The 15,237-nt window shown below is 45.4% G+C and overlaps 1 protein-coding gene and 1 long non-coding RNA gene across 11 annotated transcripts in view; one reads left to right on the plus strand and one right to left on the minus strand.

Annotated features, from left to right (window-relative positions):
• The window catches only part of LOC135902404 (calcitonin gene-related peptide type 1 receptor-like), a 572,650-nt gene that overhangs the window by 152,204 nt on the left and 405,209 nt on the right, over positions 1-15,237 (minus strand). Inside the window, exon 1 of one of the 9 annotated variants that reach the window (XM_065432421.1) lies at positions 7,439-7,515. The exons of the other annotated variants lie outside the window; for them this stretch is intronic. The gene's annotated coding sequence lies outside the window, so the exon portion shown is untranslated. Of the gene's footprint in view, positions 1-7,438; positions 7,516-15,237 lie in introns of those variants that run through there. 9 annotated transcript variants of the gene reach the window in all.
• Positions 7,709-15,237, plus strand: part of LOC135902405 (uncharacterized) — a 35,364-nt gene continuing 27,835 nt past the window's right edge. The window contains exon 1 of one of the 2 annotated variants that reach the window (XR_010564500.1): positions 7,709-7,814. This is a non-coding gene — a long non-coding RNA (uncharacterized lncRNA). Of the gene's footprint in view, positions 7,815-14,460; positions 14,520-15,237 lie in introns of those variants that run through there. The other variant, XR_010564501.1, reaches the window with a different exon arrangement.

Below are 15,237 nucleotides of genomic sequence, written 5' to 3' on the forward strand. Positions count from 1 at the left end.
CATACGGCTCAGATGGACAGGCCGCGGGCAGGAGCGTCCCGGCCATCCTAAAGTGCAGTCCAGCTTTAGAAGAGGAACGCAAACATAATTTCGCTAAGCAGCAAAGGGCTCATATTACGGTCTCTCATTTTCTCCGCAACGTGCATCCGCAGCACAATGCGGGGAGGTGGAGGGCCAGGGGTGAAGCCCTGCTCAAAGACGTTCGTGCAAACCCGCGGTCTGCATGTTTCGTAGACGCGGTGCAGTGCGTGCCATCGGCCAACTTCTAGGTCGTCATAGTTGAACACACATGTTCTGTTCTCCACTTCGCTTCTATCAGGAACGTCACTGAGCAGGTAGCTATCACCCTCGCTCTCCTTGACGATTCTAAGCAACATATCTACACAGACTCGCGAGCCGCGGTCCGGGCTCGCGAGTTACCACGTGATTGGTATCAGCTGAGGTAACTCGCATTTTAGGTCACAGGGATATTTCTCCCCACATAATCATCTGGTTTCCAGCTCACTTCGAATTACATCTGGCCTCCATGGCCAACCTGAACTAGATCACCCACTCCCGAACGCGCGAACTAACTCACTGCTCTGCGCAGCCTGTGGGATCTTCGGATTCCAATCTAGCGGTCTTTTGGGACGTTCTCCTCACTTTTAATGAGATCATCAAACATTATCACCGGGACAGGAGGGTCTTCCCCCTTCCTTATGAAAAGCTCTCTAGAGCACAGGCATCCACCGTCCGCATGCTTCATACCAGGTCATACCCCAGTTTTATTCCCACAGCCAGTTCCTCGAAGGCCTTGGTCCAACATGCCCAAATTGTGGCACCGCTTGTGAGTTAGATCACATGTTCAGGCAGTTCGCTTGATTCCAGGGTTTTCAACGTACGAACAAGGAGGAATGAAGCTCCATGCTCAGGAGCTCAAACCTTCTACATCAGCTCAGGGCGGTCCAGAGGGCTCGCGACGCGGCGGTGAATCTGGGACTACCTATTCCAACGTGGGAGCGGCCCGCGGCTCCACCGCCTTGAGGGGTAGGACCTCAGGACTTAAGTAGAGTTTCTCTCTCTGCCTGTCTGTCTTTCCTTTTTCTCATCCATCTGTCCCTCTTTAAGCTTTTCAAGTGTAGGGTGGCCAACAGGACATGGCCTTGGTCAATCTTGCTGCCTTTCCTTATAAGAAATAAATAAATAGATAGATAAATAAATAAATAAATAAAATAAATAAATAAATAAATAAATAAAACACTGAGGATATCGAGCTATACAGCAATGTTGCTAGAAAATATTAGAATTCTCTGAAGAGGTATAAAATGACAGTAGTTGAGGTCTGCTCGCAGATTTACGGAGCATACTTTAAAACATGCTGTACCTAACAATCAGTCACATTAGTTAATTTAGATCGACTTTGTGTCTTTTTCTTTGTCCAATAATATTTTTATAGCGGAGAACTTACGACATTTACCTCAATTCCTGCGTTAACGTGTTCCATGATTCTGATGTGCTACATGGTTGCCATATTTCACGGTATAAGTGTAATGTCTCAATGACCTTCGGCGTTCCTATATTAATTAGGAGGGTTTCAAATATTACTCAAGCCTCTCTTTTGCCCCTATATTTCCATACGTTATACGAGGTTTGTAGCTGGCGTCCCCGGTGGAGGACACCCGGGACAGCGGGGAACGCGTCATAAGTGATATGTGGGAAAAGTTCAAAGTGGGTTATTGCCAATCTTGCAATAAATTACACATGTAAGTGCTCCGGTGGTTTACGAGCGTGTCTTACGAAAAGTGCAAAATTTAGCCCGCTGCCGTGGCGTACATACAAGTACCGCTGAGATCAAACTTGGCAAAAATGAGGAGACCGCTAGGTAAAATCGACATGCGAAGGTAAACGCGGCTGCATTACATACAGAATTTATAGAAGAGTTCCCTCAGCAAGTGATCAAAAGCGTTTCAGGCCATATCACGCTATGTTTAACCAGTTTCTCGATGAACCATTACGTTACACCAAGTGTATATTTTGTGACACTAATGGGCACCTGAGGGTGCTGCGCAGGCAAAGTGTGTGGCCTAATTGCGGACGTTGTAAGAAATAACGCGTTCAAATGCTCCCGAGCGTTATGAGTGGGCTTTGCGAGCGGGGGAAAATTTAGGAGGCTGCCCTGGCGTACTTACAAATGCCGCTGAGATCTCTTCTTTCTTTTTAATGGGTGGACCAGTATATCAAATTAGTTAGGAAAGATAAATCCGTGTGGATAAAATACTGCGCTTTCAAAACAACTTTAAACAACTTTACGAGATTTTCACGTACGGCCGTTATTATCTATGTTTCCCCATGACCCCAGAAACCTCTGTACCTTACACCTATATTTGGTGGCAATATGTTGCGAAACTTTATTATTTCTGGCTTAATTAGGAGCGTTGCAAATATTTTATGAAACATCGTTGTTTTCGGTATTTTCATGAGTTATGCGCGGCTCGTAGTATGTTTCCTAGGAGTTGTCTGTGAGCTGAACGAGTCACTTTGTTTACGTTTGATGAGACTAAGCACCATGCTATAAGTGATTCGCAGACAAAGATGGCAGTCGGTGAACAAATTTCTGCTATTGTAATAAATTACGCATGCGTTCACTACGGAGCGTTATGAGTCTGTTTTACGAATGGCATAGCTCACTGCCCTGGTAGGGCAACAAATACCACCAAAATAAGTTTTATCGAACATAGGGGGAACACAATGTCAAATTTGTATGCAAAGTCAAATGAATGTTGATTTAATGCTGTCTTTGTAAAAGTTTTTCCTAATAAGTGATCAGAAGCGTAGTGTGGTTAATTCAAGGCCATGTTTCCCAATGTGCCGAGAGATCTCCACGTCACACCGATGTTTACATTTCGTGGAAATGGGGGGCAAGTGAAGTTCAATGCGTAGCGAAAGTTTAAGCTTTCTGGCCTAAGCGTTGTTAAAGATTACTGCAATGTCTCCTTGTCCCTATTTTCATGCTTTTTAGAGGTTTGTATTAGGTTTTCCCGCTGTATCTTGGGAACTAAACCGACAAAGCCCAAACACCATCTCCCATCAAGAAGAATTAAAGCTACTTCTCAACTTTATTTCTGTCCACGGAGATACATTGGTACCAAAAGATCAATGAAATGTTATTCGAGTTAAAAAATAGTTAATGTAAGAATAACTATTACTGACACGTAGCTCCAGTGTATAAAAAACACCACTATGGTGTTTCGGAGCTATCAACCTTGGCATACCAAAATGATATATCGGGCTTTGTGGGGTTAAATTTGGCATCCTCTTTATATTTGGTAAAAAATACACTAAGAGGTAGGCTGTAGGTGGTATACATGGCAGTTCCAAGTACGTGGGTAATTTCTGATGTTAAAGTAAGTCACGTATGCACGCCCTCTCTGCCTTTATAAGTGTGTTTTACGAACGGCGCTGAGTTTAACTAGCTGTCCTGGGGGAACTAATAATGCTAGCGAGATTAAATTCAATGAAGATCAGTGGAACATTATGGCCCATGTTCTTACGGTCCAACTTTTATTTTAAGTGGTCCGGGACCACCCTGCGGGCTTGGTGAAATAACATTGTCCGCGTAAAGCATACGCTGCTGTAAACATCTCAGCCAAGTCTTGCTACGCGGTGCCTGCGGTGCCTAGAACTCGCAAGTGGAGCGCGAAGTCGCCTTTTTCTCAAACGCTCTCTTTTCAACAGAAATCTTCTCCTCAGTCTCTTCTGGAGGCTGTATTTCGTAATAAAGCGGATTCCCATACGCGGCTGCTATTGGTAGCTGCGGTCCGCTACGTAGTGTAGATACCGCGGCCGCCGCGGGGTGCCGCGGCGAGTCTACTGGCTAAGTGCACTGCGGCTCGCTGAGGACAACCGCGTTTGGCTTACGATTAGCGCGTCGTAGGTGCCAAAATCGGAAGTAGTCGCATCCACGTTAACACCGAAAATGACATTTGAACTGAGCGCCACGGTGACATTTAGAAGGCGGAGCGTTGTGGGCACGTCGTGCACTGCGCCGCAGCCTTCACAGCGCAAGGCATTCAAAAGGAGCGAGAGCACAGCGGAGGCCGTGTTTGATTGCCAATAACTCCGCTTCTGCTGAACGCATTGAAGCACTTCTTCAGACAAATTATACCTGAAATATTCTATTTCAACTTCAAATACATTTCCCCTGTTCGATAAAAAGTGCTTTAGGGCCCCTTTAAGAGGGAGCTTTACCTCGGGGCCAACTGCGATTTCAACAATTAATTACACGTAAAACGCAGAAATGCTTTCATGAGACTTGTGAAATGCTTGTTCATTTGAACAAAGCTTGCTTCACTTGAACGAGAAAGTTAAATATTAGTGAATCTAGAAAGCAGATTGTATAATTCAAGACCTCGAATATTTTACCAAAGTTCCTAACAGCTGCTAAGTCCTCAAAAGAAAAGTTAAGCACAAAGTTTACAAATGCGTAGCTCCACACAAACAATTATCGCAGTTCTGTAAAATGCATTTGCCAGAGCATCTTAATCGGATTAATTTGATATTCAAATATACTGCTTAAGTGAAAGTGTTGCAATACTTACGAGGGTTTTTCAACAGTCTTACCCACAAATTACTAGTACGTTTCAGAGCAGTGCATAATACATCAACTTTACCTGCTTTAGACGTACTTTTATGTGTGGTTTACACAATCGGGAGGTTGTCCTTAATTGCTGAGTTACAGATTTGTAAACATGACACGAATTTCTTTCATCATTGTTTAGATTTTGAACGGATAAAAAAAACTGAATGGCCTAAATAAGAAGAACTTTGTTCCTACAATGACTACATCTCAATCTTTTCTTTTAAATGTAATAAACCTTATCAAATTTGGTGCAATGGTCACCGAGAAGACAAAAAGAAGCACATTTCTCCGTTCTCGCGTATATACACTGGAGGCCCGTATTTACACAGGAGGCTAACGGTTCCTCTTAATAACTGTTCGAAAGCAGTATATGCCCGAAAGTTCACAAAAGGGTGAGTTACACGCATAAGTATGTGATTTAATTACAGCCAGCTGAAATTCTCACAGAAACTGCTGGAAAGAGGCAGTTTTGCATTAAACTGGGTTCTGAACCTTCAAGGTCCCTGCCCTTTCTTCTTTTCCTTGCGACGAAACATTCGATGCGCGTCACCACCAAGACATCCTTTTTCCTTATTTTTTTTTACTGAACTGCAGTTGTGTATCACTCTTCTCTTTTTTCTATTTTCTTCTTTTTTAACCTATAGACGAGAAATTTAGCCACACGAGACCCATGTTAGCAAGATTAAATAGTTACAAAAGCATCTCTGTTGAGAAAACCCCCGAGTACGATAACGCAAGAATGGTCCGCCAAGAAGCCTTTAGAAGGTGTGTTCTACACTGTTCTACCAGTGTGGGCCTTCGAATTAAACCAGTGTGCGGTGTCTCAAGGATTGGTTCCTGTGAGACTCCCCATGGAGAACTCACTTACTTGTGCAGTCAGGAGTGCACCTTTTTCAGACAGGCCGCTGCTAAGGAGCCGTGGCCTCTTTGTGGCGTCGCATGTTAACGAGCGGGTCTCCCACCGCTTTTCTGTGCAGGCCCAATCAATGTTACCCGGAATAGCTGAACCCTGCGATACGCCCCAGTCTCGACCAGATAGACACAGTCTCGATTTAGACACAGACAGAGGCGCATACCGTATACACTCGCGTAAGTGGAACATTTGTTTCTACACAAATTGTTAAGTCACAGATATGGCGTTCGCAGGCCCCGCAGTCGCATCTGCATATGGTCATAATCCAATGAGGTGCACATATATTTATCTCGAAGGATGTCAATATACCTAAAGTGATCAACAATAAACAGAAATCCTCTCTTATTAACCATGTGGGGATTTCGGCGTTAAATTCCATCACTAATGTATTAAAAAAAACATCAACACGCGTGCTTCAAACCGTGCGCGAAAGCAGGCCATCTACAGCGAGAGCCAAAGCGATGAAGAATACAGTGTAAAAGTTTTTAAACTGAGGTATTCAGTGGTTGCATAGTTAACTACACCAGCCGCGATGGATCAGTAATAATGGCGTTCTGCAGCTCAATACGAGGTGTCGAGTTCGAGTCCTTGTAGCAGCGGCCGCATCTAGATGGGGGTGAACAAGAACGCTCGTGCGCGTAGATTTAGGTGCACGTTAAAGAAAAGTAAGTGGTCTGAATTAGTCCCGAACCTTCCACTGCGCTGTCCTTCATAGCCCCAGTGAGACGTTCAACTTTATGAACTAACTAACTAACTAACTAACTAACTAACTAACTAACTAACTAACTAACTAACTAACTAACTAACTAACTAACTAACTAACTAACTAACTAACTAACTAACTAACTAACTAACTAACTAACTAACTAACTAACTAACTAACTAACTAACTAACTGACTGACTGACTGACTGACTGACTGACTGACTGACTGACTGACTGACTGACTAACTACCCAACCAACTAACTAACTAATACCAATCAATCTATCAATCAATTCGTACCATGCGTTGCCCAGAGGCCTCAGCAGGTAGCCACAAGCCTCGTTCATTTGGGCCCTGCAACCTTCAAATATTTCGAAACAAACAAGTGCGGGTCTTACACGAATGAAAACGGCAGCCATGGCAGCAGTCTTCGAGATCTAACACGTTTGAAGCAGCAGCTCATGGCATCAAGTTACGCAATGGGATGCCACGTCACACAGTCCGTGTGCACCGACCAGGACACAGAGAGTCCGGTACCGTACATACGCTGATGTTGTTAGCTTTTTACTCCCCCAGTGACGTAACAAACTGACGCGGCGCGCAAGCGCTTATAAGGGAAGCGTCAAGAGCCCGATGTGCCCGCGCGCACGTGTGGACTTTTCCCACAGAGGATACGGCGTGCGGTTACTTAAAACAGCAAGTTTTACAAAGCCCTAGAGGAGCCGCTGCATTGATTAAATTATGCAGCTTTGAAATAACATTATCTGCAGAGTTGTACGCAACGGCGGGCAACAGAAACTACGCACGCACACGATATATCTGGAGCCTGCGGTGAATTCCACTTTTGCAACATTTCTGCTTGTTGGTGTGAACGAGAGCTTTTGGTCAAGAATCGCAAAAAGATAAAGAAATAATAACACCTTTATCTGGCTTGAGTAATGCGACTGATAGCTTCCTGAACACAAAGTCGACACAATGCTTAAGATGATGAATTTGTAACAACAATAAAAAAGCAAAGCGATGAAATGCGGAACCCCACTAAACCTGGGATAGAGGACATAGGGGAATTCACAGTGATTGAGATTTTATCGCTTCACATCGTCGTCATCCTCGGACGCGGAATTGTGACTGAAGCTTACAGTTTATACAGTGGCGCTTATTCGAGCAGTCGGAGGCGATGCTTGCTCCGTCGAGTAAAGCTCACCTTTAAGACGCACCATTGTCTAGAAACAAAGTTGCGTATACCACCGTGCAGCCAACGTTCAACACAACAAAGTGAATCCCTCCATCGCGTATGCTTTTACTGCACTGCGTCAGATGACGCACTGCCTGCGGGCTTTTCTTTTTTTCAAGTACCCGTCGTTTCTCGCGTCCGCATGTTACCCACACCGCGCGTTCCATTGTTTCCTAAACAAGGGGGCAGCGAGCGCCTAATACGAACAGCTGCTCTCGCACCGCGCGTCATGATACGAAGCGGCCAGCGAATCCGACCTTCCAGCCAAGGCACCTGACTTTTTCTGCACGGAGTTCCACGTGCGTGCTCCCCTGGGGCGACAGTTGCGTAGCCGAAGAAAGCCGTGGTGAGGACCTCATTGTTCCTCATACATCGCCAGCTATTAAGATCACATGAACGCTTTGCCGTCGCCTCTTTCGTCTAGTTTAGTCGGGTGAACAGAACCTCCATTGATGTACTGAACTAAACGGTTGCTCTCGAAGGTAATATTCCTAAACGTATTTGCGAAGGAACGTCTGAGGCAGGACAATGTATTTGCCGACGTGGATCATATTTATATAGGCATTATACTGAGTGCAGGTAACAGTGAGACCCATAAAGCATCTGTTAGCTCCTCCAAGCTAAAAATAATTAGAGAAACTTCAACTCACTGCGATAGCGCGAAGGGGTGCCATGCCAAGGTAGTCAGTGAAGTGCAGGCAATTTTAAACAACCGCCACAGAGAAGACAGTGGTAGTATTCAGGTGAAAATTTGCGGATATGGATTATAGATTCAGTGTAATTTCAAGTAACTCGTTTAACAAGATGAGTGGTAGAAATCCAAAGGACGCAATTACCAAGCTTAGAATTACCCATTGTAAAGCGGTGGGCACGGTGGGGATCTGTCTGAGAGTTCTCACATTATTTTTAGTGCTCCTATCATGTGCAAACTCAAGCAATCTATGTGAAGACTCGAGCGTTGACTAATATTGCGCGTAGAAAACAGCGATAATTTAGGAATTCACTCTGTGCTGTGGCCGGTGTTCTTGATCCTATTCTTGTAAAGAGTTGTCATAAATGTGCAGAACTATTAGCGCTATTTACCTTTCTTTCCTTGTCTTTTTTGGCGTGTTTATTATACATCGTTTAACGATTATCGAGGCGAAGATATGGAAGCTGTGGTAGTGTTTCGAGGTTCTCTCATTAGTGACAAAGAAGAAATCAAAACAAAAACGGCAAGAGCGTTTGAATTTATTCAGGTGTAAAAAAAAATGAAACATACAAGAAAATTACGTCAATCAAGTAAGAAAAACTTGAAGGAAGCTTAGGCTTTGCTTTTAAGAGTCGAACGTGATAGCATTCAAAGATCCCTGACTGCTTCCCACGCTTCCCGGCAACTGCACCTTAAGTAACCGTAATGTTTACCGGGAAACGCGGATGGCAAATGCTATGAGCGAAATAAGGCAAACTTTCTCGTAGAAACACGTCCTCTTAAGTGGGCCGATCTTTCATTTTTTGTTTTAGCACTTCTAATATTTCTGTTTTAGAAGACAGAAAGAGAGAAAGGTAAAGAAAAGACAGGGAGGTTAACTAGAGATAATCTCCAGTTGACTACCCTGTACCGGGGGAAAGCATTCAACATAAAAGTCATGCGCTATCGATGTTTTGTTTCATGACATTTGTTTGCGGGCTGTCATTCTCAAAATACAGAGGAATAACTTTGTAAAGAATACCATACAAGATCTGAGCAACCTTAATGATAAAAGAACTCTAGTGCTGTATAGAATATACACGGCTATATTTGCTGAGTGTTCACTGGGTGGCCGACGCTGGACGCCGACACCGGATTTTCTGCTACTTTAACGCTATCGCGTCAAAACTCAATGTAACATATTTTTACACGCACAAAACTTATGGCGTAGAGGGCGTCTTACTCCTTGGAGAGGGTGGAGGGGGGGGGTGCAGAATAAGGCGCATTTGACATTGCTAGCAACAAGCGAAGCTTATGACGTACCTTCATTTTCGCAAACCCCAAATATGTGCTGAAGATAAGCACATTCATAACTGTCCGCGAACATAGACGGAAAACGATTTGACCTCTAATTTCATTTTGCAGAGGAGCTGTATATGACTAGGGTACAATATAATTTTCGTGTCCGCACGCAAGAACTATCATCATCAGTAGATCTACCCATTTAAGCCGTAATACCATGTAAGCAAACCACAAATGGAATGCCTCATAGCCCCGTAAGGCAGAGGCTACAAGCACTCAGTAAAGTGAAGCGAACATTGCTTGCATTCCTTGAAATCACGCACTAAACATACAGGGGCGCTATAGCGTAAATCTATTCCAATATGTTTTCATTCCAATCTCCTGACGTTGAATTTACGTAACCGCCGACGCAAGCATCGGGCGGTGACCCACGGCGTTGCCTGAAAAGTCGAATCAAACGCTCTGCTCGTCTATAGGAGGTTACTTTTGTGCGCTTTCAAAACGGATAACATTGCCTACATTGAGCGGTTTTCCTTATCTGATTGGCTCACAAGAGGCGAGGAGCACGATCAAATGGAGAGGGTTTGAATGGGGCCTAGCCAGCGCAGTGACAAAAAGATAACCGGATGAAGGGGGACATGCCGGCGTCTGCGATTGCTCGGCTTTCCCTTACTTTGCTTGCCGGAGCTTGTCTAAAATCGCGGCGGCGTGCAACGGACAGTTAAGAATGCCGCCAGAAAGGATCATAACAAAGAAGAGATGGCAGAGCGACGTTGTATACGTGCCGCAAGGGTTCGATAAGGTTATACGACCATGCAAAACATTTTATTGTATGCAAATAAACCGATGCTATCCGGCAGACACGAATAGCCAGTGCCTGAGCGATTGGCGTAAGCCATATTCTATTTCTTTCGGAACGGGGCAGTCTCCAGCTATACTCGGAAAAGAAGTCCAGTTTCGTGCGGCACATTAATGCATCTTTAACGCGTGCATGTCCCTTTGACGCAATGAGTTTTCGCGATCCTGTGACGTCGAATGACAGATAGCTCAAGTGGGTGTAGCCTGAAACCTTTTGACCGATAGCAGAGGGTTAATGGCAAAAAGGAGTCAAATTAGAAATAAATATTTTTCTTTTGATCAGTTATCTAGGACCTACTGAACAGTTCTAGCATCAGAACATTCTTTGTGAGGCCGGACCGAGATTTCTAACAATACGTGTGCGGTTGTGTGCGTTAGTAGCGCCTGTAGCTGGGAAAACTCACGTGATGGTCGGCCTAACGGCGCATCGTGGGGTCAGTTTAAAACGGGACCTGTTACAAAACATGCTGATTGCACGATGTTACACGATATTCAATGCTGAAATAGAGTTCCTTAATTGTCAGGACGCCTAATTGAACGCTTGAGGGACCCCGATGGGTGACTAGATTCTTATTTGCCGGCAAGGATGAACAGGCCGAATGCACTAGTCAAGTAGCAACGCTGACAACTGTGGATGCTTTTCGTTATAGTAATTTGTACTCCATATATCTCTCAGCGCCGTCGTGCCATCTCCAGGAAAGGGATTGCTATAGTCTGGGTGTCGTAATTCACTTACAATGCGTTGCTAGCTATATGATTAGAAGGAAAAATATAGATGAGTCATACTAGCTTGCCAGAGTATTTTCCTAAGAAAACGTGAACCATGCTTGGCCACTTCACCGACGTGCAGTATATAAATGGCACAGAAAGGAGGCAACTTTGGTTGCTTGCGGTCCGCTGCACGTCTTGCATTGACTGGCTACCCGCATGCACAGTCTCTTTGTGCCCACGCCAGACAAAACACGCGCCAAGAATGTCAACGAGGTTGCTCTTGTTGTGCGAAGGTCCTGTCTTGATCATGACATAGATGATGTGGGCGGTCAGGCAGGGTTGGGGTGTGGACGTGAAGCCACGAGGCAGAAACAAGAAAGCAGTAAAAGTGTTTCTGGCCCAATAGAAATTATATATATATATATATATATATATATATATATATATATATATTGTGAAGACGAAGGGCACACTTGGCCTAGGGTGCCCGCACAGTGAGTACGAGGAGAGACGATGAAGGAGAACAACCAGCGCGGTGAATGGCCGTTGTCTCTGCTTCTCCTTCACAATATATATATGTATATTGAAGTGAAGCTGATGAACACATACGTCAGGAGGTCTGCCATAGCCTGTCAGCGACGAGCGACTACAGAGCTCGAGCTGTTGGCGCCGACCGATTGCGTTGCTACTTGTCTATCGGCCTGCTCAGCGCTAGGAACCAAACCCATTTGTTAATTGGCCGAAGTGCTGAGTAGCCTTCAAAACTACACTTCTGGCGCTCCGGCGCCGCATTACACCCGCTGGGATGAGAAACGAGACGAGCTGGGGCTGGGACGAGAATACGACGAGAACACCTGTATACGAAATGCATATTGATGCATAAGGGGATCAAGGAAATGGCGCTGCGTTTCGCTTCTGCTCTACAATGTACACGATGTTTTTTGTAAGTCAATACACGTATATTATAAAAAGGATACAAGCGCAGCCAACGTGGCGTTTTCGCGGACGAGTTCCTAGTCGAGACGGCCATACTTTGCCGCTACTAACGCGAGCCTAAGCAGGCTAACTCACAAAAAATATATTAATTTACTTACGGCACTGGTATTTTATTGTACCTTACTTTCTTTATTTTTAAATCTTGAAAATCGCACCTAATTCTAGATACTTATCACCGAATTGCAACGGTAAATCCAAGCCATAACGAAACCGAGCGCCGCGGGAGCACGGAAGACGCTACCCCGCTATCATACCAGACCGAAACGCTCCGTGACGACAAGCACGAAGAAGTTGGAAACCAAACGTTCTGGCCACTCGCGGCAGCCACTGGTACGGCACGCTTTGCGTGGCAAGCATGTGCGGCTGTGTGTCGGGTCAGGACTTGCCACGGCATGCTATCATTGGAACTTCGTCCCACACTTATTTACGGGGCATTGCCGTCGGAAGCGCAGCGGGACGCGCTCAGTTTCGACATCGCCTCGCTTGAGCTTTGGAATATATGATGACGAACATGTCGAATTCGGTGCGATTTTCACGTTGTAAGCATGGAATGCTTTTAGCTCCCGATGTCGGCGACCTTCAAGTGGCCTTGAGCCAAAAAACCGAGCCGTTATCCGCACATCAAGTATGATGTATTACATGTGATGTACTTTATATTGTGGTTTTCGTTCATACCACAGTTGCAAGCGTGCCTACGGGTCAATAAACTTCCTTGTCAGCGCACTCAAACGAGAATATCGGGACACGTTGCGAAAACGAAGTGAGCTCTCCCCCCTCCCCCCTCTCTTTGTGCAGGACAACACTGTATACACTGGTTACTCCTAAAGAAGTTAGAAAAAAATACTGCTTCCGAGTTCTTCTTAATGTTTGTCGACATCTTACCTCTCAAGTTGTAACTTCTAGTACGCTGAAGTTTTATTTGTCGTTTCCAATATCGACGTTCAAAAGGCGGATAGAGGAACCCATACACTTCAATTCTGGGAAATGAATGACTGAATAAAGCCTGTATTTTATGGAAGCGGACGGCTCTCGAACGCTGTTGGGGATTAGGGGGGAAAGGAATCTAGGCTGCCGGATTCTTGGCTGAGGCACATGTTTATCTGTCTTGTCTTTGATCTCCCGCTTTATGCGCACTCTGGCATTACTAGGTGCACTTTCAGTTCCATCGTTCTCGCATTGTCGGGTCGACCCCTCCTACACTACTCGAAACAGGCGACTTTGTTTTCCATATGTCGCGAAGGCTTCCTGTATTTCATGGTTAGGTTGTATTCGATTTCCGAGGGTTCTAATGTTTTCTTGCATTAAGTGTTGAGTGTCAGATCTCCCTTGTGAAAAAGCTTATTAAAGCCTATTACGTCCTTATAATAAAGGCGCCATTATCTACGCGAGCGGCTAAATCCTCGTAAAGCACAATAACGTACGCATTGTACTGTGCAGTGTACGGCATGAGCTCTACTTTTACCGCAAGCTGCACGTGCAAAGGGCTTCCCCATTTCCTTCCTAATTAGTGATTATTTTCCCTCATTTCCCAATACGCCTAACAGCCAACAAATGCTCCATCGTAATACTGCAAAAATTGATGCTGTCGAGCGTTGCAAGCAGATTCACCTTAATCTACAGCAGACGCCTTTCAATTCTAGCCAGGGTGCGAAGTTGTAGAAGCAACGCTATAGCTCGCGTGCATCGCTGCCTAGCTCTTTCCGTCACTACAGCGCCAAACGAAAGTAAAGTAGAACTCAATGACCGAATTTCGGTGCCTGGACAGCCAGACGGATTGCGTCGACGCGACTCTATTTTCGCGAGCTGTCGGGTGAAGCCGCTTGCATTTAATTAGAAAAGTAATAAATGTAATCCTCCTTAAATTGCCTTCTTGCCTCCAGCGCGCCGCCTTGCACGCTCCTCCAGCCTGTAGTTTCACGTGTGAGTGACAGCTACTAGACCAGGAGAACATTTCGTCTGACCACTCGCGCACCTGGGGCTCCTGCAGCGGAAAGCTGTCTCCTCTCTCGTGCTGCTCGTGAAATGAAGCTATTGCGTCTTTTTGCATCCCAGTCCCCTGTTTTGCAAAGCGGGGCATCAATCACCTGCCTTGGTCTCGAGGTGTCAGGTAGGCTCGTGAGAAAAGGATAGCGGTCGTGAAAGGAAGAGGAAGTGCTGGGTTAGAGGGCCTTCGGGTTTCAGTGCTTGCACCGGATACCTATCTCGTTTGTTATATATATATATATATCTTGCTGTTGGGACTGTGCTTTATTGAGTGCTTCTCCTTTGCTCCATTCATTTAAATTTGCCTTCGAATGAGGAATCATAAAGAAAAGATGGAAGAAGAGAAAATAAACCGATGGCAGTGACTTTCTCATGGTTTCAAAGGACCCCTAGTATGTCGCAAACAAGCGCAAGCCGCAGCAGCTTGGAGGCACCGGAGAAAGCCACGCAGCCTCTGTGCATTGGCTGCAGCCCGCACTCGCCTACAAAAGGAAGAGGCCTCTATCTATCTGCCGCCGAGGACCACCCATCGTAAGTTCAACGAAGATGTATGCGATCGGGCGCGTGGTCGACGACGACAGCGTTGGCGTTTCGCTAGACAACCGTTGCGCAATCCGTTTGAGCATCTGTGTTATCAGTTCTCTGGTGTGCAGCTCTATTCACTTCCTCCGTTGTTTGTGTTCTTTTACTGAACGTTATTTTGCCGTCAGGTGCATTTATGCGATGGCCAAGTGATGCGAATGTCAATTGTGACAAGGCTCGCGTTAGCGTTTTTCATAATATTAATAATAATAATAGTCAGCAGCAGCAGCAGCAGCAGGAGCAGCAGCAGGAGCAGCAGCCCATTTTATATCCACTGCAGCGCAAACGCCTCTCATTGCGATCTCGAATTACCCCTGTCCTGCGTCAATCGATTCCAACTAGCGCTCGCGAATTTCCTAATTTGATCGCCTCCACCTAGTCTTCTGCCGTCCACGACTGCGCTTCCCTTCTCTTGGCACCCATTCTGTAAACCTAATGGTCCAACGGTTATCTAACCTGCACATTACATAACCTGCCCAGCACCATTTTTTTCTCTTAATGTCAATTAGAATATCGGCCATACTCGCTTGCGCTCTGACCCAGACCGCTCTATTTCTGTCTCCTTAACGCTATGCCTAGCATTCTTCGTTGCATCGCCCTCATCGCCCTTTGCGTGGTCCTTAACTTGTCCTCAAGCTTCTTTGTCAGTCTCCAAAGTCTATGCCCC

The sequence above is a fragment of the Dermacentor albipictus genome, chromosome 1 (assembly GCF_038994185.2).
Source record: "Dermacentor albipictus isolate Rhodes 1998 colony chromosome 1, USDA_Dalb.pri_finalv2, whole genome shotgun sequence".
In the NCBI taxonomy this organism is placed as follows: Eukaryota; Metazoa; Arthropoda; class Arachnida; order Ixodida; family Ixodidae; genus Dermacentor; species Dermacentor albipictus.